The sequence below is a fragment of the Heptranchias perlo genome, unplaced genomic scaffold, assembly GCF_035084215.1.
Source record: "Heptranchias perlo isolate sHepPer1 unplaced genomic scaffold, sHepPer1.hap1 HAP1_SCAFFOLD_134, whole genome shotgun sequence".
NCBI classification, from domain to species: domain Eukaryota; kingdom Metazoa; phylum Chordata; class Chondrichthyes; order Hexanchiformes; family Hexanchidae; genus Heptranchias; species Heptranchias perlo.
In genome coordinates this window covers 847,116-874,204 of record NW_027138580.1, presented here as the reverse complement: position 1 = coordinate 874,204, position 27,089 = coordinate 847,116, and the positions used below count along the sequence as shown (strand labels likewise).

Below are 27,089 nucleotides of genomic sequence, written 5' to 3'. Positions count from 1 at the left end.
TCTCGGTGTCCCATTGGTCCAGGGGGCGGGGATTCCCCCTTGTACACGTCACAGTGGATGTCTCGGTGTCCCATTGGTCTTGGGGGTGGGGATTCCCCCTTGTACACGTCACAGTGGATGTCCCGGTGTCCCATTGGTCCAGGGGGCGGGGATTCCCCCCCCCCCCGTCACTGTCCGGGATTCGGGGGCGGGGGTGATTTTGAGCGAAGTCTCTGAGCGGGTTCCCCGGCCGGGACCGCCCTGTGGATCGGGGGAGGGGAGGGGTTCAAAATGGGGCAGAAGAGGGTTCAGACACACAAATCACTAAAAGTAGCGACACAGGTTAATAAGGCCGGAAAAAAAGGGCAAACCGAGCGCTGGGGCTCATTTCAGGAGGGAGAGAATTGAACAGCAGAGAAGTTATGTTAAACTTGTATAGAACCTTGGTCAGACCACACTTGGAGTACGGGGCACAGTTCTGGTCTCCATATTACAAAAAGGATCTCGAGGCTCTGGAGAAGGTGCAAAAAAGATTCACAAGGATGACACCAGAACTGAGAGGTTATACCTATCAGGAAAGATTGAACAGGCTGGGGCTCTTTTCTCCAGAACAGAGACCTGATCGAGGTCTTTAAAATTATGAAGGGATTCGAAAGGGGAGACGGAGAGAAGATGTTTCCACTTGTTAAGGGGAAGCTCGATAAACACATGAGGAAGAAAGGAATAGAAAGATATGCTGATAGGGTGAGATGAAGGGAGGAGGCTCGTGTGGAGCATAAACACCGGCATGGACCAGGTGGGCCGAATGGCCTGTTTCTGTGCTGTACATTCTATGTAATATGTAACAGGAACAAATGTATTAATTTTCCATCTACCTGCAGCGGGAAGGAGAAACACTATTTACTATCCAGGAACCAGTAAAAACACGGACCTCACCGTCTCTCACAAACTCCTTTGCCAATTATTTCCGTGGAAATGTTCACTCCAACCCTCAAAGAGCGTCACCTCACCGCAAGCAAAGTCGTGAGACCCGCCAGTCAGCAGAAACAAAGCACCTGGAAGGAAACCTCTTGAACTCAATTAAATGATTCCCCGTGGGTCAGGATCGAGCGTATTGTCCGAATGCAACTTTATTACACCGACACCAATCGTATAAGAACTATTACGGTGAGACAATAAACTCATACACACTGGTTTCCTGCAGGCCCAAGGTGATCCGGCCTGGCTTCTGGAGATTGGACTTCTGACCGTCCTGTCAGCTTAACAAACCAAAAGCCTTGCTGTTTGTTCTTAAATCATCCCCTTTAATGTGAGTCATCTCACATGATGCCCAGAATATATATTGAAGTGAGATTCCTCCAGACCTCGACATAATGGCCGTGTTAATAGTTTAATTGTTTAAAGTTTAACTTGATGTCTCCTGCCTGGCAATACAAAGGGACAGTCTATGTCCTGGGCATCCCAGATAGATAATGTGATGACTGGCGGGCCTCTGTTGTTCTTGCGAGCCTCTGATATTAACACATATCGAGATGTGATTAACTTTGATTGAGAACAAAGCAAATTCTAACATTGTAAATTCTAACAACTGCCAGAATGAACACGGTTCAGTCCTGGATGTGATTAACAGCAGCAATAACAGCAGAATCCAACCGCCTGCAGTCACTGGTGAACTCGCTGGTGTGTCAACAGGGAGGACGACCGAGTGAATCCCTTCCCACACACGGAGCAGGTGAACGGCCTCTCCCCGGTGTGAACTCGCTGGTGTGTCAACAGGTGGGAGCGCTGAGTGAATCCCTTCCCGCACACGGAGCAGGTGAACGGCCTCTCCCCGGTGTGAACTCGCTGGTGTCTCACCAGGTAAGACGACCGAGTGAATCCCTTCCCACACACGGAGCAGGTGAACGGCCTCTCCCCGGTGTGAACTCGCTGGTGTGTCAGCAGGTGGGATGAACAAGTGAATCCCTCTCCACACACGGAGCAGATGAACGGCCTCTCCCCGGTGTGAACTCGCTGGTGTCTCAGCAGGATGGATAACTGAGTGAATCCCTTCCCACACACGGAGCAGGTGAATGGCCTCTCCCCGGTGTGAACTCGCTGGTGTGCCAGCAGGCGGGACGACCGATTGAATCCTTTCCCGCACACGGAGCAGGTGAACGGCCTCTCCCCAGAGTGAACTCGCTCGTGTGTCAGCAGGATGCAGCGCAGAGTGAATCTCTCCCCACACACGGAGCAGGTGAACGGCCTCTCCCCGGTGTGAACTCGCTGGTGTGTCAGCAGGTGGGATGAACGAGTGAATCCCTTCCCACACACGGAGCAGGTGAACGGCCTCTCCCCGGTGTGAACTCGCTGGTGCGTCAGCAGGTTGGATGAAGAAGTGAATCCCTTCCCACACACGGAGCAGGTGAACGGCCTCTCCCCGGTGTGACTGCGTCGATGAGTTTCCAGCTGGGATGGGGAAATGAATCCATTCCCACAGTCCCCACATTTCCACGGTTTCTCCGTGGTCCGGGTGTCCTTGTGTCTCTCCAGGTTGGATGATCAGTTGAAGCCTCGTTCACACACAGAACACGTGGACGGTTTCTCCCCGCTGTGAACGGTGCGATGTTTTTTCAGGCTGTGTGACTGGTTAAAGCTCTTTCCACACTCAGTGCACTGGAACACTCTCACTCGAGTGTGTGTGTGTCTCGGTGATTTTCCACTCACACTGATGTTTGAAATCTTTTCCCACAGACACAACAGACAAACATTTCTCCTTCCACATTCAAAAAAATGAAGCCTTGAATCTGTGTTGGGAAACAGAATGACACAAACATGATTCAATTTGTAAATTAAACCATTTAAAATCAAATAAAATGAAGTTTATTCCTTTCTCTCAGTGATGTCTGGGCTGAGAATGAATGTTTGCGCCCGGTTACGCAGTGTGTCACTGGTTCTCCACTCCAAATGCACCTCTTTCGGCTCACGGTATCATTTACACCTTGCGTTTCTAAACCCCATCTCAGAAATATCAGCAATTGGTGATTACAATGGCGGGCAATCATACCCAGAATGCTCCACACACTCGAATATGGCCTATGTCAGTTGTGGCTCAGTGGGTATCACTCTCACCTGAGTCAGAAGCACAAAATCAAGGCTGACACTTCAGTGCAGCACTGAGGGAGCGTCACACTGTCGGAGGGTCAGTACCGAGGGAGCGCCGTGCTGCCGGAGGGTCAGTACCGATGGAGCTCCGTGCCGTCGGAGGGTCGGTACTGAGGGAGCGCCGCGCCGTCGGAGGGTCGGTACTGAGGGAGCGCCGCACCGTCGGAGGGTCGGTACTGAGGGAGCGCCGTACTGTCGGAGGGTCGGTACTGAGGGAGCGTCGCACTGTCGGAGGGTCGGTACTGAGGGACCGCCGCACTGTCGGAGGGTCAGTACTGAGGGAGCTCCGCGCCGTCGGAGGGTCGGTACTGAGGGAGGGTCACACTGTCGGAGGGTCAGTACTGAGGGAGCGTCACACTGTCGGAGGGTCGGTACCGAGGGAGGGTCACACTGTCGGAGGGTCAGTACTGAGGGAGCGCCGCACTGTCGGAGGAGCCGTCCATCGGATGAGACGTTAAACCGAAGCCCCTGCCTGCCCCTCTCGGGGTGGACGCAAAAGATCCCGCGGCCACCACCGCAAAGGAGAGCAGGAGAGTTTCTCCCTCAACCGACCACCTCAAAAAACCAGATCACCTGCTCGGTGCTGCTTGTGGGATCCTGCTGTGCATTATGTTCTCATGCACTGGCTGCATTGCAACAGTGGCTGCAACTTCACCAGCAGCTGCTGGGCTGTGTGTGGGAGGGGGAGGGGGAGGGGCCCTGAGGATGGGACAGGCGCTGCTCGAATGCAACTCTTGCTTTGGCAGCTCTGGGGAATGGGGCGCAGTGCGCAGGCGCGGGGCTGGCGGGCGGAGCATGCGCGGTGCGGGTCCCGGAGCCTCACCGAGCGGATCGATTTTAATGGCGGCCGCGACCGACCGCCCGCCCGCCGGGGAGGTGAGGCGCGCACTCGATGGTCCGGCGGCTCCCGTCCCCCCGGTCCTACCCGCCGCCTTTTTATTCCCGGTTTTCTTCTCCCGTTTCCACCGAGTCCGACTGAGCGACAAAACGACAGGCCCGAGGCTGCTCCCAGAATGCAGGGCGCGGCCTGGGGGAGCATGCGCAGTCTGAGCAGAGGGAAGAGATAGAGGGGTTTCTGGGGCGCGGGGGATTGTGGGGGCCCACTGCCGCCATTACTCGCGTTTTTTTTTATCGCGCACTGTACCGAGTCCAGAAATGACAGACTGAGGAATTCAGAGCCGGGATCCATCAGGGTGGGCGCTGGATGCGGAAGTCGGCCCCTCGCCTCCTGTGTCGGTCCATTTTGTGGCATCAGTTCGAGCCGGAGGAGAAGCTGCTGGGTTTCACCCCGAGGACTTCATTCCAGCCGCGACAGCCTGTCTGAGCCCAGTCGGGCGCAGATGTGGGTCTGTCATTGGAGGTCGATTCTCGGGGACATTCGGCTGCTAATCTGACCCTGTCCGTACTGTACAATGTAAAAGAGTCTTGTTTTAGGAACGAGTATTTCCGTGGAGGCTTTTAATCCATTTTACATCTGCAGATTTACAAAAAAAAATACAGTACTGTACACATTATATATTAGTCTAGTAATACAGTACTGTACAGATTACATATTATTAGTCTGGTAATACAGTACTGTACACGTTACTCCAGTAATACAGTACTGTACACGTTACTCCAGTAATACAGTACTGTACACATGATATATTATTACTCCAGTAATACAGTACTGTACACATGTTTAGTCATACAGTACTGTATATATTGTAATATCTCGTAATACATTACTGTACACAGTATATTATTAGTCTCGTAATAAGTGCGATACAAATTATTAATCTCGTAATACATTACTGTACACAGTATATTAGTCTAGTAATACAGTACTATGCACATTATATATTAGTCTAGTAATACATTACTGCATACAGTATATATTAGTCTAGAAATAAAATACTGTACACATTATATATTATTAGTCTGGTAATACATTACTGTACATATATCAGTCTTGTAATACAGTTCTGTACACATATTGGTCTAGTAATACATTACAGTACACAGTATATAATTAATCTAGTAATACAGCACTGTGCACATTATATTATTAGTCTAATAAAATATATACTGTGTACAGTAATGTAATTAGCCCAGAAATAAAGTACTGAACACGTTAAATATTATTAGTTTAGAAATAAAGTACTATACACAGATTAGTCTTGTAACAGTACTGTACACATTATATTAGTCTAGTAATACAGCACTGTACACATTATGTATTAGTCTCGTAATACATCACTGCACACAGTATATTTGTCTAGTAATACATAACTGTACACAGTATATATTAGTCTAGTAATATGGTACTGTACACATTATATATTAGTTTAGAAATAAAGTACTATACACATAGATTAGTCTAATAATAGTACAGTACACATATGTCTAGTAATACATTACTGTACACATTATATATTAATCTAGTAATACAGTACTGTACATATATTAGTCTAATATAGTACTGTACACATTAGTCGAGTAATACAGTACTCTACACAATATATTATTAGTCGTGTAATAAGGTCCTGTGCACATTATATGTTAGTCTAGTAATACAGCCCTGTGCACATTATATATTAGTCCAGTAATACATTACTGTGCACAGTATATTAGTCCAGTAGTACTGTGCACATTATATTAGTCTAGTAAAACAGCACTGTACACATTATTAGTCAAGTAATACATTACTGTACACAGTATATTAGTCTAGTAGTACTGTGCACATTATATTAGTCCAGTAAAACAACACTGTACACATTATATATTAGTCTAGTAATACATTACTGTACACAGTATATTTTAGTCTCGTAATACAGTACTGTACATATTAGTCCAGTAATATAGTAATGCACACATATATTAGTCGAGTAATACAGTACTGTGCACAATATATACAGTACTGTATTACGAGACTAAAATATACTGTGTACAGTAATGTATTACTAGACTAATATATAACGTGTACAGTGTTGTTTTATTGGACTAATATAATGTGCACAGTACTACTAGACTAATATACTGTGTACAGTAATGTATTACTGGACTAATAATGTGTTCAGTGCTGTACTGTACACATTAGTCTAGTAATCAGTACTGTACACATTAGTCCAGTAATACAGTACTGTACACATTATATAATTATTCTCGGAATACAGTACTGTACTCATGTCTAGTAATACAGTACTGTACATATATTATTAGTTTAGTAATACAGTACGTTACACATTATATATTAGTCAAGTAATACAGTACTGTACACATTATATATTAGTTTAGTACAGTACTGTACACATTATATATTATTAGTCTAGTAATACAGTACTGTACACATTATATATTAGTCCAGTAATACAGTACTGTACACATTATATATTAGTCTAGTAATACAGTACTGTACACATTATATATTAGTCTAGTAATACAGTACTGTACACATTATATATTAGTCCAGTTATACAGTACTGTACACATTATATATTAGTCCAGTAATACAGTACTGTACACATTATATATTAGTCTAGTGATACAGTACTGTACACATATTATTAGTCTAGTAATACATTACTGTACACATTATTAGTCCAGTAATACAGTACTGTACACATTATTAATCCAGTAATACAGTACTGTACACATTAATCTAGTAATACGGTACTGTACACATTATATATTAGTCCAGTAATACAGTACTGGACACATTATATATTATTAGTCTCGTAATACAGTACTGTACACATTGTATATTATTAGTGTAGTAATACAGTTCTGTACACATTAGTGTAGTAATACAGTACTGTATACATTATATATTATTCGTCTAATAATATAGTACTGTACACATTATATTAATCTAGTAATACAGTATTGTACACATTATATATTATTAGTCTCGTAATACGGTACTGTACACATTATATATTATAAGTCTAGCAATACAGTACTGTACACACATTAGTGTAGTAATACAGTATTGTACACATTCTATATTATTAGTCCAGTAATACAGTATTGTACACATTATATATTAGTCTAATAATACAGTACTGTACACATTATATATTAGTCTCGTAATACAGTACTGTACACATTATATATTAGTCTAGTAATACAGTGCACATTATATATTATTAGTCTAGTGATACAATCCTGTGTATAATATATCTATTTAGTCTCGTGCTCCACATTATATATTTTAGTCCAGTAATATAGTACTGTACATATATTATACATCTTAGTCCAGTAATATAGTATTTTACAAACACTATATATATTTTCATCCCATAATATAGTATTGTACATACATTATATATTTTTTGTCCAGTAATACAGTAAAGTCCATGCTTTTTTTCGTCCAGTAACACAGTCCATATATATTAGGCCGAGCAGCCTGCATGAGGAATCGCAGGTGTCTGTGTCCTGAACAGGAACCAGTAAGTGTGGATCTGTAGAGCAGTGAGAATCGGGAGAGTGAACATGAGGTGCAGCAGAGTGAGGGAGGAGGGAGAGAGTGTGGGACGGGGATTTACAGCTTGAGGGGAACGAGAGGGGAAAGAATGTTCGACAGAAACTAGAATTGTCTGTTCTGAATTTCTATCCTGTATTGACAGTGATGACTTTTGTAAACTCCTTTTACAGGGTATTAGAAGGGGAGGATTTGCAGACGGGAAACTCAAACCAAACCTCACGTCAAGATCTGACAGAGTCCCTCGATTCATCAGGACCTGAATATCATCGGCCTTTGAATGTGGAAGGAGAAATGTTTGTCTGTTGTGTCTGTGGGAAAAGATCAAACATCAGTGTGAGTGGAAAATCACCGAGACACACACACCCGAGTGAGAGTGTTCCAGTGCACTGAGTGTGGAAAGAGCTTTAACCAGTTACACAGCCTGAAAAAACATCGCACCATTCACAGCGGGGAGAAACCGTCCACCACCAGCGGCAGTGGAGGTGAGGGAGCGGCCTATAAGAGGCGGGAGTCGGACGCCCGAGACCAGCGGAGGGGGAAAGGGAGCGAGGGAGAAAAAACACCCAAAGTGAGGTCTGCACAAGGGAAGGAGCTGATTGGTGAGTGGGTTTTTTTTGCCCAGATCAGGGACCAGTCTTAAGTTTACTGATGGTAAGTTTAGTTAGTAGTCTAATAAAGCAAGGCATGCAGGTCTCCTCAGTCCCGTCGAATCCACATCCTACGCCATGTGGGAACTCCAGGACGCTTCCCGTGTCCTGGACGGCCACATGTGCAGGAAGTGTCGTCATCTGGGGGAGCTCGAGCTCCGGGTTTCGGAGCATGAGCAGCGGCTGGTGTCACTGCAGTGTATCCGCGAGGCTGAGAGCAACGTGGATAGCACGTTCCAGGAGGTGGTCACCCCGCAGCTTTAGAGTGTGCAGGCAGCGAGGGAATGGGTGACCGCCAGACGGACATGGAGGACCAGGCAGGTAGTGCAGGATTCCCCTGATTACATCTCGCTCTCTAACCGGTGAATACTGGTGAGGGGGATGGTTCCTCTGGGGAGTACGGCCAGAGCCAAGTCCACGGCACCTCGGGGGACTCAGCTGTATGGGTGGGGGGGGGAGGAGAAAGGTCAGGAGAGCAATGGTGATCGGGGACTCTATAGTTAGGGGAACAGACAGGTGTTTCTGCGGCCACAGACGAGATTCCAGGATGGTATGTTGCCTCCCTGGTGCCAGGGTCCAGGATGCCACTGAGCGGCTGTAGAATGCTCTGAGGGGGGAGGGTGAACAGCCAGAGGTCATGGTCCACATTGGTACCAATGACATAGGTGGAATGAGGAATGAGGTCCTGCAGGTAGATTTTAAGGAGTTAGGAAGGAGATTAATAAACAGAACCTCAAAAGGTAGTAATCTCCGGCTTACTCCCGGTGTCACGCACCAGTGAGTATAGAAATAGGAGGATAGAGAAGATGAACGCGTGGCTGGAGAGATGGTGCAGGAGGGAGGGCTTTAGATTCCTGGGGCATTGGGACCGGTTCTGGGGGAGGTGGGACCTGGACAAGCCGGACGGGTTGCACGTCAACAGGGCCGGGACCAATATCCTCGCGGGGAGGTTCGCTCGTGCTGTTGGGGAAGGTTTAAACTAACTTGGCAGGGGGATGGGAACCTGAGCGTAGATTCAGAAGGGAGAGAATCAGAGCTGGAAATGGAAGGCAGAAAATTAGGAAGTGAGTTTGGAAGGCAGAGGAAACAAAGATTAGAAAATAAACAATAAAGGAGTTTGGCAGTGCTTAATGGTATATACCTCAAGGCAAGGAGTATAGTGAATAAGGCAGATGAGTTAAGGGCACAGATAGACACATGGCAGTACGATATCTTAGCTATTACTGAAACATGGCTTAAACAGGGGCAGGAATGGCAGCTCAACGTCCCTGATTACAGGGTTTTCAGATAAGATAGGGGAATAAAAAAGAAGGGGGAGGTGGAATATTGGTTAAAGAAACAATTCCAGCTGTGAGGAGGGATGATATGTTAGAAGGATCATCAAATGAAGCCATATGGGTTGAACTGAAGAACAAAAAAGGGGCAGTCCCACTGCTGGGAGTGTACTATAGACCCCCAAACAGTCAGAGGGAGATAGAAGAGCAAATATGTCGGCAAATTTCTGAAAAGTGCAAAAACAGTAGGGCAGTAATAATAGGGGATTTCAACTCCCCGAATATTAACTGGGATAGAAACAGTGTGAAGGGGAGAGAGGGGGCAGAATTCTTAAAATGCATTCAGGAGAACTTTTTTAGCCAGTACGGAGCAAGCCCAACAAGAGGTGGGAGAGGGGGCAGTTCTGGATTTAGTTTCAGGGAATGAGGCTGGGCAGGTGGAAGGAGCATCAGTGGGAGAGCATTTTGTGGTCGTGATCATAATTCAATTAGATTTAGTGTAGTTATGGAAAAGGATAAAGATCGAACAGGAGTAAAAGTTCTCAATTGGGGAAAGGCCAATTTCACTGAGCTGAGAAGTGATTTAGCAAAAGTGGACTGGAAACAGCTACTTGAAGGTAAATCAGTGTCAGAGCAGTGAGAGGCATTCAAGGGGTTCAGAGTAAACATGTTCCCACAAAGAAAAAGGGTGGGACTGCCAAATCTAGAGTCCCCTGGATGACAAGGAGCACACAGGGTAAGATAAGGCAGAAAAAGGGAATCTTATGACAGATACTGAGAGCTCAATACTGCAGAAAGCCCAGAGGAGTATAGAAAGTGCAGGGGTGAAATTAAAAAGGAAATTAGGAAAGCAAAGAGAGGGCATGAAAAAATACTGGCAAGTAAAATTAAGGAAAACTCCAAATGTTTTATAAATACATAAAGAGCAAGAGGATAACTAAGGAAAGAGTAGGGCCTATTAGAGACAAAAAAGGTAACCTGTGTGTGGAGGCGGAAGATGTGGGTATGGTTCTTAATGAATACTTTGTGTCTGTCTTCACAAAAGAGGGGGACGATGCAGAGATTGTAGTTAAGGAGGAGGAGTGTGAAATATTGGATGGGATAAACATAGTGAGAGAGGAAGTATAACGGGCTTAGCATCTTTGAAAGTGGATAAATCGCCAGGCCCGGATGAAATGTATCCCAGGCTGTTCAGAGAAGCAAGGGAGGAAATAGCAGAGGCTCTGACCATCATTTTCCAATCCTCCCTGGCTACAGGCGTGGTGCCTGAGGACTGGAGGACTGCTAACATTGTACCGTTGTTTAAAAAGGGAGAAAGGGACAGACCGAGTAATTACAGGCCAGTCAGCCTCACCTTGATGGTGGGCAAATTATTGGAATTAATTCTGAGGGACAGCATAAATCGTCAGTTAGAAAGACACGGATTAATCAAGGACAGTCAGCATGGATTTGTTAAGGGAAGGTCATGTCTGACTAACCTGATTGAATTTCTTGAAGAGGTAACAAGGAGGGTCGATGAGGGTAACGCGTTTGATGTAGTCTACATGGATTTTAACAAGGCTTTTGACAAGGTCCCACATGGCAGACTGGTCAGAAAAGTAAAAGCCCATTGGATCCAAGGGAAAGTGGCAAGTTGGATCCAGAATTGGCTCAGTGGCAGGAAGCAAAGGGTAATGGTTGACGGGTGTTTTTGTGACTGGAAGGCTGTTTGTAGTGGGGTTCTGCAAGGCTCAGTACTCGGTCCCTTGCTTTTTGTGGTAAATATCAATGATTTAGACTGAAATGTAGGGGCCAAGATTAAAAAGTTTGCAAATGGTACAAAAATTGGCCGTGAGGTTGATAGTGAGGAGGAAAGCTGTAGACTGCAGGAAGATATCAATTGACTGGTCAGGTGGGCAGAAAAGGGGCAAATGGAATTCAATCCGGAGAAGTGTGAGGTAATGCATTTGGAGAGGGCAAACAAGGCAAGAGAGTACACAATAAATGGGAGGATACTGAGAGATGGAGAGGAGCAGCGGGACCTTGGAGTGCATGTCCACAGATCCCTGAAGGTAGCAGGACAGGGAGATAAGGTGGTTAAAAAGGCATACGGGATACTTTCCTTTATTAGCTGAGGCAGAGAATATAAGAGCAGGGAGGTCATGCTGGAACTGTATAAAACACTAGTTAGGCCACAGCTTGAGTACTGCGTACAGTTCTGGTCACCACATAACAGGAGAGATATGATTGCACTGGAGAGGGTACAGAGGAGATTTACGAGGATGTTGCCAGGACTGGAGAATTTTAGCTATGAGGAAAGATTGGATCGGCTGGGGTTGTTCTCTTTGGAACAGAGGAGGCCGAGGGGAGATTTAATTGAGATGAAACCAGCTGTTAATGAAAGAAAGAAATCTCGTTTATATCGAGCCTTTCACAACCTCAGGCCGTCACAAAGTGCTTTACAGCCAATGAGGCGCTCTTGAAGTGTAGTCACTGTTGTAATGTAGGAAACACAGCAGCCAATTTGTGCACAGCAAGATCCCACAAACAGCAAAGTGATAAATGACCACATCATTTTTTTAGTGATGTTGGTTGAGGGATTAATATTGGCCCCAGGACACCGGGGAGAACTCCCCCCTGCTCTTCTTCGAAATAGTGGCCGTGGGATCTTTTACATCCACCAAAGAGGGGCAGACGGGGCCTCGGTTTAAAATCTCATCCGAAAGATGGCACCTCCGACAGTGCAGCGCTCCCTCAGTACTGACCCTCCGACAGTGCAGCGCTCCCTCAGTACTGACCCTCCGACAGTGCAGCACTCCCTCAGTACCGACCCTCCAACAGTGCAGCGCTCCCTCAGTACTGACCCTCCGACAGTGCAGCGCTCCCTCAGTACTGCCCCTCCGACAGTGCAGCGCTCCCTCAGTACTGACCCTCCGACAGTGCAGCACTCCCTCAGTACTGACCCTCAGACAGTGCGGCGCTCCCTCAATCCTGCCCCTCCGACAGTGCGGCGCTCCCTCAGTACTGACCCTCAGACAATGCGGCGCTCCCTCAATCCTGCCCCTCCGACAGTGCAGCGCTCCCTCAGTCCTGCCCCTCCGACAGTGCAGCGCTCCCTCAGTACTGACCCTCCGACAGTGCGGCGCTCCCTCAGTACTGACCCCCCGACAGTGCGGCGCTCCCTCAGTACTGACCCTCCGACAGTGCAGCGCTCCCTCAGTACTGACCCTCCGACAGTGCAGCGCTCCCTCAGTACTGACCCTCCAACAGTGCAGCACTCCCTCAGGACTGACCCTCCGACAGTGCAGCGCTCCCTCAGTACTGACCCTCCGACAGTGCAGCACTCCCTCAGTACTGACCCTCCGACAGTGCAGCGCTCCCTCAGTACTGACCCTCCGACAGTGCAGCACTCCCTCAGTACTGACCCTCCGACAGTGCAGCGCTCCCTCAGTACTGACCCTCCGACAGTGCAGAGCTCCCTCAGTACTGACCCTCCGACAGTGCAGCGCTCCCTCAGTACTGACCCTCCGACAGTGCAGCGCTCCCTCAGTACTGACCCTCCGACAGTGCAGCACTCCCTCAGTACTGACCCTCCGACAGTGCAGCGCTCCCTCAGTACTGACCCTCCGACAGTGCAGAGCTCCCTCAGTACTGACCCTCCGACAGTGCAGCGCTCCCTCAGTACTGCCCCTTCGACAGTGCGGCGCTCCCTCAGTACTGACCCTCCGACAGTGCAGCGCTCCCTCAGTACTGGTACTGGGGAGTGTCGGCCCTGGATTACGGGGCTCAAGTCTCTGGAGTGGGGACTTGGACCCACGGCCTTCAGACTCAGAGGGGAGAGTGAGACCGACTGAGCCACGGCTGACACTGTGAGTGGACCCAGCTCCTGAAGCCTATCTGATGTTGGTTGAGGGATAAATATTGGGCCAGGACAGCAGGGAGAACTCTCTTGCTCTTAGAATGGTTAAAGCACAGGAGGAGGCCATTCAGCCCATCGAGCCCGTGCCAGCTCTTTGTAAGAGCAATCCAATCAGTCCCATTCCCCCGCTCTTTCCCCGTCGCCCTGCAAATCTTTTCCCTTCGAGTATTTATCCAATTCCTTTTTGAAAGCCGCGATTGAATCTGCTTCCACCGCCCATCTTCAAAATATCCACCAGTCGATGTCTGGATCTCCTTTTCCTCCCATGAGCTTCTTTTAGTCAGGTTACCGCGAGTCCCGGGTTATTTACCGGTGACGGGAATGGGAGCTGACGTGTGGCCACACCCCTAACGTGTTGTCATCACGATGCCATGACATCACCAATGTCAGTGAGGGCGTGGCCCAAACCCCGGATTCGACAGTGTGTAATCGAGGCTCGGAGACGGCTGAACCCCAATGGGGGGGGGAGAAAAGAGGGAGGAGGGGGGAGGGACACGAACAAAGATTCGACAAGGTGGCCGACCTCTCTTCTCCTGCTCGGCCTGACACAACAAATCAATTGATAATAACTCGCAGGAAACTGATCGGTTTCAGAGAGGCCGCGAGGAGGACTGGAGCGGAAACAGTAAAGTCACAGACCTGTGGTAATGAGCACCCTTCGTAGAGGGAGCTTTACTCTGCATCTAACCCGTGCTGTACCTGCCCTGGGAGTGTTTGTTGGGACAATGTCGAGGGAGCTTTACTCTGTATCTAACCCGTGCTGTACCTGCCCTGGGAGTATTTGATGGGACAGTGTAGAGGGAGCTTTACTCTGTATCTAACCCGTGCTGTACCTGCCCTGGGAGTGTTTGTTGGGACAATGTCGAGGGAGCTTTCCTCTGTATCTAACCCATGCTGTACCTGCCCTGGGAGTGTTTGATGCTAACTGTCATTGTTGTTGGGTTACTACCCATGATATTTTCTCAAATTCAGCATCACTGGTCACTTGAAAAGTGCACCTCACGGCCCCTAGGATCTGGAGTGCACCCATTTCTAGTGATCATAACAGGAAGCCCATACTCTGTGTACTGGTTCCTGGAATATATCTCACACTGATACTAACTAGAGGCACAAGCTTTGAACCAACCAGTAGGTTTATTTGTATTATGTGGGCAGTAACGAACAGTGTGCAGTGTAACACATGGATTTCCCTCCGTTCCTCCACACGACAATAACAAAGGGTTGTTCTCTCTAAAGACAACCGTTCACTTGCTCCAGCCACACTCTTGATCCGTTTACCTTTGCCAGGACGACACGTATTGTGAAACACATTCAGCCCCCTGGCTGCGAGACTGACGCCCTGACTGTGACTGAAAAGACCGACATTGGACTGCCAATTCAATTCCTGCAAGAGCAAATTCCCCACCCAATCAACTGTCCATCACAGAGGGCTCCAGCCGATCAGTGTCCCTGACCTCTGAGACACAGCGGGTCAGTCAAAGGCACTGCCCAGGCTGAGGCTTTGCTCTGTGACCAGGCAGCTTGTAAACGGGCCCAGGTTGACCCTGAAAGAAAAGCAAGAGGTGACTCCATCTCCCATGAACAGGAGGAGGCCATTCGGCCCCTCGAGCCTGTTCCGCCATTCACTTAGATCATGGCTGACCTGTATCTTAACTCCATCTCCCCGCCTTGGTACCATAACCCTTAATACCCTCGCCTAACAAAAATCAACAATCTTAGTTTTGAAATTTCCAGTTGTCCCCCGGCCTCAACAACTTTTCTGGGGGAGAGAGTTCCAGATTCCCACTCCCCTTTGTGTGAAGAAGTGATTCCCGACATCACCCCCTCAACGGCCTGGCTCGAATTTTAAGGTTCTGGACTCCTTCTTCTGGACTCCCCCCAACCAGAGGAAATAGTTTCTCTCTATCTACCCGGTCAAATCCTTTAATCATCTTAAACACCTCGATCAGATCACCCCTTGATCTTCTATACTCGAGGGAACACATTGGAACAAACAGTCATTCCTCAATCTTCGACTGGGGTCATTGAAGACGTCAACAGCAGCCAATCGATACGGGGAACTTACTAAAGTCCTTCGCTTTATCAATTTGCACTGATGAAGGACACCGCAGGCAGCTTGTCTGGAACTGAACTGATGGGTTTTCCTTGGAGAAATACCTTATGTGCTGATTCTAGCAACACAAAATGTAAAAGTTTTAAAAATTCATCACAGACAGAAAAAGACCTGTTTTCATCACACTGAGACTCGGCGCTCTGAATGATAAAATGTCCCATTCCCCAGCACTGACATCCATTCACCCAAAAGGTGAGATAAACCCACTATCTTCTCACCCAGTCACAGCTACAGAGGGACTGGGAATGTCCAGAACAAGTCACCAGTCAGCTCTTAGAGACATCAAGGACTCGACACAGAGTCTGAAAGAAAGCTGACTGATTTGCCACATATTGAGAAGGATAAAATCCAGTGATGGGGGAATTAACATCAGCAGAAACTACCAGAATGAACATGGTTCAGTCCTGGATGTGATTAACAGCAGCAATAACAGCAGAATCCAACCGCCTGCAGTCAAACGTGAACTCGCTGGTGCATCAGCAGGTGGGATGAACGAGTGAATCCCTTCCCACACACGGAGCAGGTGAACGGCCTCTCCCCGGTGTGAATACGCTGGTGCATCAGCAGGTGGGATGAACGAGTGAATCCCTTCCCACACACGGAGCAGGTGAACGGCCTCTCCCCAGTGTGGAACCGCTGGTGCATCAGCAGGTGGGATGAACGAGTGAATCCCTTCCCGCACACGGGGCAGGTCAACAGCCTGTCTCCAACGTGAGTGCACCGGTGCGTCTGCTGGCTGGACGGTCGTCTGAACCTCTTGGTGCATCGCGAGCAACCGAACGGTCTCTCCTCGCTATGAATGCGCTGGTGCTGCGACAACAACTCGGGGCTTTTAAAGCTGCTCCCGCAGTCAGAGCATCCGAAAGGTCTCTCGTCAGTGTGAACCAGTTGGTGTCTCAGCAGGTGAGAGGAAGAATTGAATCCCTTCCCACACACGGAGCAGGTGTGGGGCCTCTCCCCGGTGTGAATGTGCTGGTGTGTCCGCAGGCGGGAGGACTGAGTGAATCCCTTCCCGCACACGGAGCAGGCAAACGGCCTCTCCCCGGTGCGGCTGTGGCAATGTTTTCCCGGCCGGGATTGGCACGGAAATCCCTGCTCGGCGTCGGCACAGTCACACGGTTGCCCCCCGGCCTGGCTGCGCTCGTGCCTCGCCAGGTTGGACGATCGGCTGAAGGCTCGTCCGCACACGGAGCACGGGTACGGTCTGTCGCTGCTGTGATCGGCGCCTTGTTCTTCCATCACATGTCCCGATGAATCGAGCAGCTCTGTCGGATCCCGAGGTGAGTTTCCCGTCTGCAAACCCTCCCCTTCTAATACCCTGTCAAAAGGAGTTTACAAAAGTCAGCGCTGTCAGTACAGGATAGAAATTCAAAAACATACAATTCCCGTGGAACATTCTTTGCTTTCTTGTCCCTTCTGAGCTGTAAATCCGTAATCAATGTTGCAGGAAATTGCACGTAAACAGCAATGTGATAATGACCAGATAATTAGTGATGTTGGAATTATAAAGAGGGTCTTAAAGGAGGGGTTTGGGGGCTGTTCCAGAGAGTGGGAGCAGGTGACTGCAAGCATGGCAGCCAATAGCTTGGACGAAAGGGGATGCAAAAGAAGCGGGAGTCAGAGGTGCAGGAATCTCTTGAGGCTGGCTGTTGCACTGAAGGAGGTTATACCGATATACACGGTGATGGTAACTAGCCATCATAGAGTTATACAGCACGGATAGAGGCCCTTCGGCCCATCGTGTCCGCGCCGGCCATCAAGCCCTGTCTAATCTAATCCCATATTCCAGCATTTGGTCCGTAGCCTTGTTTGCTATGGCATTTCAAGTGCTCATCCAAATGCTTCTTGAATGTTGTGAGGGTTCCTGCCTCCACAACCCTTTCAGGCAGTGAGTTCCAGATTCCAACCACCCTCTGGGTGAAAAAGTTCTTTCTCAAATCCCCTCTAAATCTCCCGCCTTTTACCTTGAACCTATGCCCCCTTGTTATGGAACCCTCAACGAAGGGAAAAAGCTCCTTAGTATCCATCCTATCTGTGCCCCTCATAATTTTGTACACCTCAATCATGTCCCCCCTCAGCCTCCTCTGCTCCAAGGAAAACAAACCCAATCTTCCCAGTCTCTCATCATAGCTGAAGCGCTCCAGCCCTGGTAACATCCTGGTGAATCTCCTCTGCACCCTCTCCAAAGCGATCACATCCTTCCTGTAGTGTGGCGACCAGAACTGCACACAGTACTCCAGCTGTGGCCGAACCAGTTCAAATACACCCTGAATAATTCGTATCAATCATAAGATAGCTTCAGATGAAGACTATTGGACCCCACTGGACTCAGATAGCCCCACGTCGCCCAGGATAGGTTGCTATGTATTTAACCCAATCCCTTCTCTCCAGCCCCACCCGGTTTGATTTGGATACCCGTCTGGATCGCCCGCCGGCTCCCAATCCGCCTGCCTGCGTTTCCAGCCGACCGGTGCGAGAAAAAAAAAATTTCGCTGACCGCGGTCCGCATCAATGGCTGCCTCAGTACCCACAATGCCCAGCGCGCCAGAAACCGCTCTATCCGCCGCGATAGTTTCAGCGCGCATGCGCCCATTCCCCCTCCCCCCACCACACATACCACGTGGGCGGGGACCCGCAGTGCATCCTGGGCTGGGCTCCAGCCGCTTGTGGAGAGTCCGGCGGCCGGAGCGAGTGAGGAGAATCCCCGGGGCCCCGGGGTGCGGGCGGAGGAGGAGCGAGGGCCCGAGACTGTTTGATGTGTTCCGGCCCTCGGTTGTTTATGAAGCCTGCACCGATCCGCGCTCTCTCCCCTTTCCCGGGCACGGCCATTCCGGGCCTTAGGCCCGCACTCGGCCGCCGCGCCGCTCCGACCTCTCGAAGCTTCTCTTCCCACGGCCCGCACCGCGCATGCTCGGGACGGAGACCCCCCCCCCCCCCAGCCTGCGCCTGCGCGCTCGCCTCCCGTCAGACCGATAGGGCGCTTTCTACGGCGCGGGTGTTTCTGGGTAAGGATGACCGCCATGGAAACGAATTGAAGCGCCGCACGCCCGGGATGGGAGCAAAGTCTGTCCTTTTTCACCGTCGCAGCGGGAAATCTCCAATACAGGTTATTGAATTGAAGCAGGTACTGGTTGTACTTTCATATTCTGATTATATTTCAGGGAGCGAGTGCTCAATCTATGGGCACAGGCTGCCGAGGGAGACGGTGGGAGCAGTTAGTATATAAAGCATTCAAATCAAATTAGATAAAATTTCTTTCAGTAATTGGCAATTAGGGATGGGCAACAAATGCCGGCCTTGACAGTGACGCCCACTTCCCATGGACGAATAAAAAAAAATAACTGAGGATACAGTGTGTGAGTAATTTAAGACTTGACCTGTGGTGAGTGCAGCATTGCTTCTGAGGAACAGGTGACTTTGGGCCTGTGGTTCCCAATGCTCTCCACCACTGGGGGTTTTCCTCACCTCATGTCTGCGTCTGTTGGAGACAAATTGATAAGAGATTGATTGTTATGATTAGTCAACAACTCCATTATCAATTCTTTTTTATTCATTCATGGGGTGTGGGCATTGCTGGTGAGGCCGGCATTTATTGCCCATCCCTAATTGCCCCTTGAGAAGGTGGTGTGAGCCGCCTTCTTGAAACGCTGCAGTCCGTGTGGTGAAGGTTCTCCCACAGTGCTGTTAGGAAGGGAGTTCCCGGATTTTGACCCAGCAACAATGAAGGAACGGCCGATATATTTCCAAGTCGGGATGGTGTGTGACTTGGAGAGGAACGTGCAGATGGTGTTGTTCCCATGTACCTGCTGCACTTGTACTTCTAGGTGGTAGAGGTCATGGGTTTGGGAGGTGCTGTCGAAGAAGCCTTGGCGAGTTGCTGCAGTGCATCCTGTGGATGGTCCACACTGCAGCCACTGTGCGCCGGTGGTGAAGGGAGTGAATGTTTAGGGTGGTGGATGGGGTGCCAATCAAGCGGGCTGCTTTGTATCTTGCGACTACCAGGATGGTAGAAGACGAACTCGATGAACCTTGGTCCTTTTTGGTCCATCAATTCCTCTGTTCCTATTTTCTAATTCTTTCCCAAGCAGATTGAGGCCTGTGATTCTGAGGTATACATTCATCACGTGTCTTTTAGTGAAACAAAGACAGATCCTGCTGGAAACATTCAGCATCTGTGGAGAGAACAGTTAACGTTTCAGTTGGAGACCCTCCTCTTTTGTACTGATCAACCTAATGGCAGGCGTGACTTGATTGACGGATGCAATGGACCAATCGGCATAGGGAAAAGTAGTTGGAGGGCGGAGCAAGTGGTGCTCCTGTGACCTGTCGGCCTCCATTTTAGCACCCGCTATCGGGTGCGTTCCTGGGGGGGGGGCTCCGAAAATCAGGGAATCCCGGAGCGGGTCGGGAGCCCGGCTCCAACCCGCCCACTTCCGGGTTCCCCACAGACGCGGCGACGTGCGCGCGCAGCCCCCGCATGTGGGACTCCCGCAGGCAATTAAAGCCAGCGGGGGGCCACTTGAGAGTATTTACCGAGGTATTTCAGGTCATTAACAGACCTGATTAAGGGAATATGTCAGGAGGGGTGGGATTTTAGAAACAACTGGGACTGTTTCCCATACTGGGGGAAACACTCCCAGTTGAAATGGATGTGTTGCAGCTATCAGCCTGTGGCAGCTGGAAAGGTCCATTTGTCAGGTGGCGGGTGGCGGGGGGAGACCCTCACTCATTGCAGGAGGCCACTCTGTCACTTGGGACAAAGTTTGGCCTCCACCACCCTCCTCCTGACAATCAAATTCACCAACTTGCACACTTAACCCCGGGGTCCAGAGACATGTACCTACCTTGCGGACCCCCTCAGATGTACATCTTCCGGATGGGGGCCCCTGTAGCTGCAGTCATGACCTCCTCGGAGGGCGAACACCATCGCCGGCCAAGCCGTCCACCTCTGACACGTGGAGCTCCACAACACAGTGCTGTGACACATCCACCTGCACAGCAGGAGGGAGGGCAACCGCAGAGAGAGATGCGTCGCAGGGGGCACTACCCTCGCCACAGGGTCCACAGACCGAGGCTCAGCTTCCTGGACCTCTCTGAGCAGCAGTGCACACAGAGGCTCAGAGTCACTCGACATGTAGTCGTGGACATCTGCAGCCTCCTTCATGCCGAGCTGCTCCCGGCTGGCCCGAGCACCATCTTCTTACCTGTCGCTGTCAACATCACCACTGCCCTCAACAACTTCTCCTCCACATCCTTCCAGGGTGCCACCGGGGACATCGCCGACGTCTCTCAGTCGTCTGCACAAAAGAGCCCTGCAAATACACCCACACCCACTCTGCAGGGACACAATGGGTGGCATCAGGTGTGGGTCTTCATTGTGATCCTCAGGAAAGGGCATTATTGCACAAACCAGACAAGATTCGCAAAGACGTGGCAGTAGTGGTGCCAATATAATATGTGATGTGAGTTGGTCAGAAATTAAATAGCAGTAAAAACCATGACAAACCCTCAAACACCCTTGTGCATCCCCTTCATGCTCACGACACGTTTGTCTTACGCTGCCTACTGCACATATATGATGCATGCCCTGTGGCTGCAGCACAGGTAGTGGCAGGTTGAGTGAGGCTGACCGTGAAAGAGATGCATCAGAGGGTGAGTATGAGATTGTATGAGGATTAGGTTGAGTGGTCGTGGTGGGATGAGTACTGGCGAGGTGAGTAAGTGCAGGTAAGATGAGGATGAGGTTTGAGTGGGTGTGAGGGGTGATGTGACAGAGTAGTGTTGGAGGTGCAGAAGGAGATGTGGGGTGGGGGCAGTGATGTGGCAGACGGAGTGGAGGGGAATGAGTAAGTGTACTCACTTTGGCTGACCTACTTAGGTCATTGCAGCGCCTCTTGCACTGTATGCAGGTGGGCGATATGTTGGTGGTGCAGGTGACCTCCTCTGCCACCTCGAGCCAGACCTTCCTGGTGGCAGAGGCAGGCCGCTTCCTCCCGCCCGCCGGGGGGAAGATCTCTGTCCTCCCCCTCCTCCTCACCCCATCTAATGATACCTGGAGTGAGGCATCATTAAACTGGGAGCAGCCTTCCCCCTGGGCTGCTCCATGCTGTAATTTTTCCTATTTGTTGCAGCATCAGTCAGTGGGGGACTGCCCCTTTAAATAGAGCTCCTCCAGCTGACAGAGCTTCCTGTGCATGCGCAGTCCGCCTGACGCGCAGATCAGCAGTGGGGAACCCGGAAGAACAGGTAAGTGGATCCAATTAGGCTGCGATCGCGCGGGGGGCAGACTGATTTCGCCGGGCGTGTTACCCACGCGCCCAATAGCCCCCCCGCCGCGAACCCGCAGTCCTGGTAACATCAAGCCCCTTGTGTCCCTTTTTAGCGAGGGCACATAACATGGTAATAGAGTCAGCCTGACAGGCAGGAGAATTAGGTGAGGCTATTAACAGATCATCAACATACTGGACCAGAGTGGAACCTGCTTCTAAGACAATGTCCTGCAAGTCTGCCTTTAAACACTGAAAATATGGTTGGGCTTTCAGTGTAGCCTTGAGGCAATCGTGTCCATGGATATTGTCTTCCCTTAGCATTTTTCCCACTTCATTCGCATGTTGGGACCAGAGTTGCTCTGGGACCCTTTCGAACAGATTCGCTGCTTCTGTAGTACACACGTACTCACTCCGGTTTTCGAGCAGGTCTCTGTCTAACACTTTTCGTTCAAAGGTTGCATGATTGTTTATAAAGGGATATAAGAAAATGGCAAAGCCAGCTCCTTCACCCAGCCGTATTCCGGTCCCTCCCCTGATACCTGCGATTTCGGTCCATGTTAAATGGTTTAAGTGCTTGACCATGGGTCCAAGGTCCTTTTGACTCTGGCCTTCTGCAACTGCCAGAGTGCAGTGGGGCGCACTATCGGCGACCTTAAGTAAGGGTTTTACCTCGCTGGGTAGTATGATAGGTCCGGCTGGTATAGCTGTGTCCATCAGGATCGTATCGCATGTGAGATCAAATTCACCTCCTTCAAATGTTTGATAAAAACTTTTTTCACAAATATCCCGTCCAGTTTTATCAAAGTCGGCTGGACAGTGTAAATTGTATTTCCAGGAGGTTAAATTAAGGAATGCTCGGTAATCAGATGCCGCCCTAGATACGGACTGCAGGGACCCCACCAATCTTCGAAGTTTTGTGGCCAGAGAGCCACTGTTGTTCATTGACCATTTATAAATGACGGGTGACTCAAATTCTCGAAGGGAGTACATTCCATAAGTTTCTTCGGGGATCGACACTTCTAATCCCCTATCCGTACATATGATGGTGGCTCTCATTTTGCATAAGAGATCACGTCTGAGTAAATTAACGGGTGCGTCCTCTGATAGTAGGAATGCATGTTGTCCGTGGAATACTTCTGATTTTATGTCTAATGGTTCTGACCATTGCATGGTTTGTGTAACTCCTGACAGGCCAACACATTGCCCACTTGTATCCGTTTTGGGGACTTCTTTTGCCATTTCCTTGGACAATAAAGAGTTAGTAGCACCCGTATCGACAAGGAAGGGCACTTGTTTTCCCCCCATGTGTGGATGGAGGCATGGTTCTTGACCAGCGTTCACTGAGACTATCGGCATTTGACAATCAGGTTTCTGACACGGGGGGTTCGAGGGCGTCATGCGGGATAATCTCCGGGATCATTACGATTTGAATTACCCCATGGATTCCCAGTCGAAAATTGGGCTTGGGGTCGAGTGGTGGGTTGGTCAGCATGATTTTGCGGTGGACCATTGGCAGACCTTCTGTCGGGCTGAGGACAATTCGATCGCCAATGTCCACTTTTCCCACAATGAAAACACAGACCATAAAAAGGGTTTTGAGGATTTCCAACACCGGGAGGCCCAAAACCTCCTTGTTGAGGTGGGCCTGATCCGTGTCCGCGTTGTGGGCGTCCCCTCCCTCTATTATGTCCCATATAATACAAGGTGAGTGGGTCACTTGGAGTCATTTTTGTTTCTGCGTACATTGAAGTTTTATTTTTATTTTCTTTGCTTTCTCTACTACGATCCTGGACATTCTTCAGAATGGACCTCAATTGGGGCATAGTTTTGTGTCTCCAATCTCGGCATATCAAAGTCAGTGGGTCTTTTAATTCTGGTCTGAGTCCGTTAACGAGGGCGTTAACGAGTGGCACTTGGTATGTGTCTTTGGACATACCAGAACACTGGTCAAAAATATTCTCCATTCTTTCCATATAATCCTCAACATCCTCATCTTTCCTTTGACTGGTTTCTGTAATCTTAGTCCAATTTGTTCTCTTGGGGAATTTTACGTGCATTACACCAGACAAATTTTGGCAGAATGCATCATCTGCCACTGTCTCGTCCGGTCTGTTAGCTGCCCTATGGTCTCGGATAAGGGTAAATTTTCATCGCCCTCACACAGTCTTTTATATTTATTATCTTTCAACCATGCGCGTAATAACTGATCCATATCGACTATGGTTGGTTGGTGACAAATGACTATCGTTTTCAATCGGTCAATAGACTTTTCTAAGACTTTAGAGGGGTCCGGTAAGTCCTGAATGATTCTTCTCAATTCGGTGGCTGTCCATGGACGGTGGACGGGAACTGGGTCTCCGTCTGCAGCATGGACATTGGGGAAACGTCTTAAGGGCAGTTGTGTTTTGTCTGGAGTGGGCTGAGATTCCCCCTTGTCTCCCTCCTTCGCCTCTCATTTTGACCAAACTATCAACTCGTCAGTTGTTTCTTTCCCAAAGTTTCTGTCCATGTGAGCAGCAGGTGTTCCCTTTTGGAGGGATTTTGCTTGTGCTGGCGCCCATGGCTTATAGTTTATACAATCCTTCACACTGTAATTACACAACAATCAAGGCCTATCTTAACTATCGCAATTCTATACTTGATAATTCAGCTGATCGGACAAGACGTCATGTGTTCTCTACACCTACTTTAGGGTCCTGGCCTTCACGTGGGGTTAAAACCCTCTGAATAACCAGCTCAGGCTCGGTGCGTGAGAGAAACGTCTGCAATTGGTTGGATCAGCTGACTGACACAAGATTCCTGTATACTTTAACTCTACGCGACATTAACACCAGTCTGTGTTTGTCGCCACGACAGACTTGTTCAAATTACAATTTCACTCTGTTCTGAATATTAATTTTGCTCTAAAAGTCTGTAACTTTGTTCCCTTTTCTCTGGCGCCCTCTGTACCGACCCTCCGACAGTGTGACGCTCCCTCGGTACTGACCCTCCGACAGTGTGACGCTCCCTCGGTACTGACCCTCCGACAGTGTGACGCTCCCTCGGTACTGACCCTCCGACAGTGTGACGCTCCCTCGGTACTGACCCTCCGACAGTGTGACGCTCCCTCGGTACTGACCCTCCGACAGTGTGACGCTCCCTCGGTACTGACCCTCCGACAGTGTGACGCTCCCTCGGTACTGACCCTCCGACAGTGTGACGCTCCCTCAGTACTGACCCTCCGACAGTGTGACGCTCCCTCAGTACTGACCCTCCGACAGTGTGACGCTCCCTCAGTACTGCACTGAAGTGTCAGCCCAGATTTTGTGCTTCTGACTCAGGCGAGAGTGATACCCACTGAGCCACAGCTGACATAGGCCATATTCTAGTGTGTGGAGCATTCTGGGTATGATTGCCCGCCATTGTAAGCACCAATTGCTGATATTTCTGAGATGGGGTTCAGAAACGCAAGGTGTAAATGATACCGTGAGCCGAAAGAGGTGCATTTGGAGCGGAGAACCAGTGACACACTGCGTAACCGGGCGCAAACATTCATTCTCAGCCCAGACATCACTTCGAGAAAGGAATAAAATTCATTTTATTTCATTTTGAATGGTTTAATTTACAAATTGAATCATGTTTGTGTCATTGTATTTCCCAACACAGATTCAAGGCTTCATTTTTTTGAATGTGGAAGGAGAAATGTTTGTCTGTTGTGTCTGTGGGAAAAGATTTCAAACATCAGTGTGAGTGGAAAATCACCGAGACACACACACCCGAGTGAGAGTGTTCCAGTGCACTGAGTGTGGAAAGAGCTTTAACCAGTTACACAGCCTGAAAAAACATCGCACCGTTCACAGCGGGGAGAAACCGTCCACGTGTTCTGTGTGTGGACGAGGCTTCAACTGATCGTCCAACCTGGAGAGACACAAGGACACCCGGACCATGGAGAAACCGTGGAAATGTGGGGACTGTGGGAAGGGATTCAATTCCCCATCCCAGCTGGAAACTCATCGACGCAGTCACACCGGGGAGAGGCCGTTCACCTGCTCCGTGTGTGGGGATGGATTCGCTCGTTCATCCAACCTGCTGAGACACCAGCGAGTTCACACCGGGGAGAGGCCGTTCACCTGCTCCGTGTGTGGGAAGGGATTCACTATTTCATCCCACCTGCTGACACACCAGCGAGTTCACACCGGGGAGAGGCCGTTCACCTGCTCCGTGTGTGGGAAGGGATTCACTATTTCATCCAACCTGCTGACACACCAGCGAGTTCACACAGGGGAGAGGCCGTTCACCTGCTCCGTGTGTGGGATGGGATTCGCTCGTAAATCCACCCTGCTGACACACCAGCAAGTTCACACCGGGGAGAGGCCGTTCACCTGCTCCGTGTGTGGGGAGAGATTCACTCTGCGCTCCACCCTGCTGAGACACCAGCGACTTCACACCGGGGAGAGGCCGTTCACCTGCTCCGTGTGTGGGAAGGGATTCACTCTTTCATCCACCCTGCTGAGACACCAGCGAGTTCACACCGGGGAGATGCCGTTCACCTGCCCCGTGTGTGGGGAGGGATTCACTCAGTCATCCCACCTGCTGAGACACCAGCGAGTTCACACTGGGGAGAGGCCGTTCACCTGCCCCGTGTGTGGGGAGGGATTCACTCAGTCATCCCACCTGCTGAGACACCAGCGAGTTCACACCGGGGAGAAGCCGTTCACCTGCTCCGTGTGTGCGAAGGGATTCGCTGTGCGCTCCACCCTGCTGGCACACCAGCGAGTTCACACCGGGGAGAGGCCGTTCACCTGCTCCGTGTGTGGGAAGGGATTTGCTCATCGCTCCTCCCTGCTGGCACACCAGCGAGTTCACACCGGGGAGATGCCGTCCACCTGCTCCGTGTGCGGGGAGGAATTCACTCGTTCATCCCATCTGCTGAGACACCAGCGAGTTCACACTGGGGAGAGGCCGTTCACCTGCCCCGTGTGTGGGGAGGGATTCACTCAGTCATCCCACCTGCTGAGACACCAGCGAGTTCACACCGGGGAGAAGCCGTTCACCTGCTCCGTGTGTGCGAAGGGATTCGCTGTGCGCTCCACCCTGCTGGCACACCAGCGAGTTCACACCGGGGAGAGGCCGTTCACCTGCTCCGTGTGTGGGAAGGGATTTGCTCATCGCTCCTCCCTGCTGGCACACCAGCGAGTTCACACCGGGGAGAGGCCGTTCACCTGCTCCGTGTGTGGGAAGGGATTCCCTCGGTCGTCCAACCTGTTGACACACCAGCGAGTTCACCAGTGACTGCAGGCGGTTGGATTCTGCTGTTATTG

General features: G+C 49.8%; 2 pseudogenes; one reads left to right on the top strand and one right to left on the bottom strand.

Annotated features, from left to right (window-relative positions):
- Positions 1-1,091: 1,091 nt before the first annotated feature.
- On the bottom strand, positions 1,092-18,449 carry LOC137308626 (zinc finger protein 271-like; annotated as a pseudogene).
- Positions 18,166-27,089, top strand: part of LOC137308625 (zinc finger protein 850-like) — a 50,548-nt pseudogene continuing 41,624 nt past the window's right edge.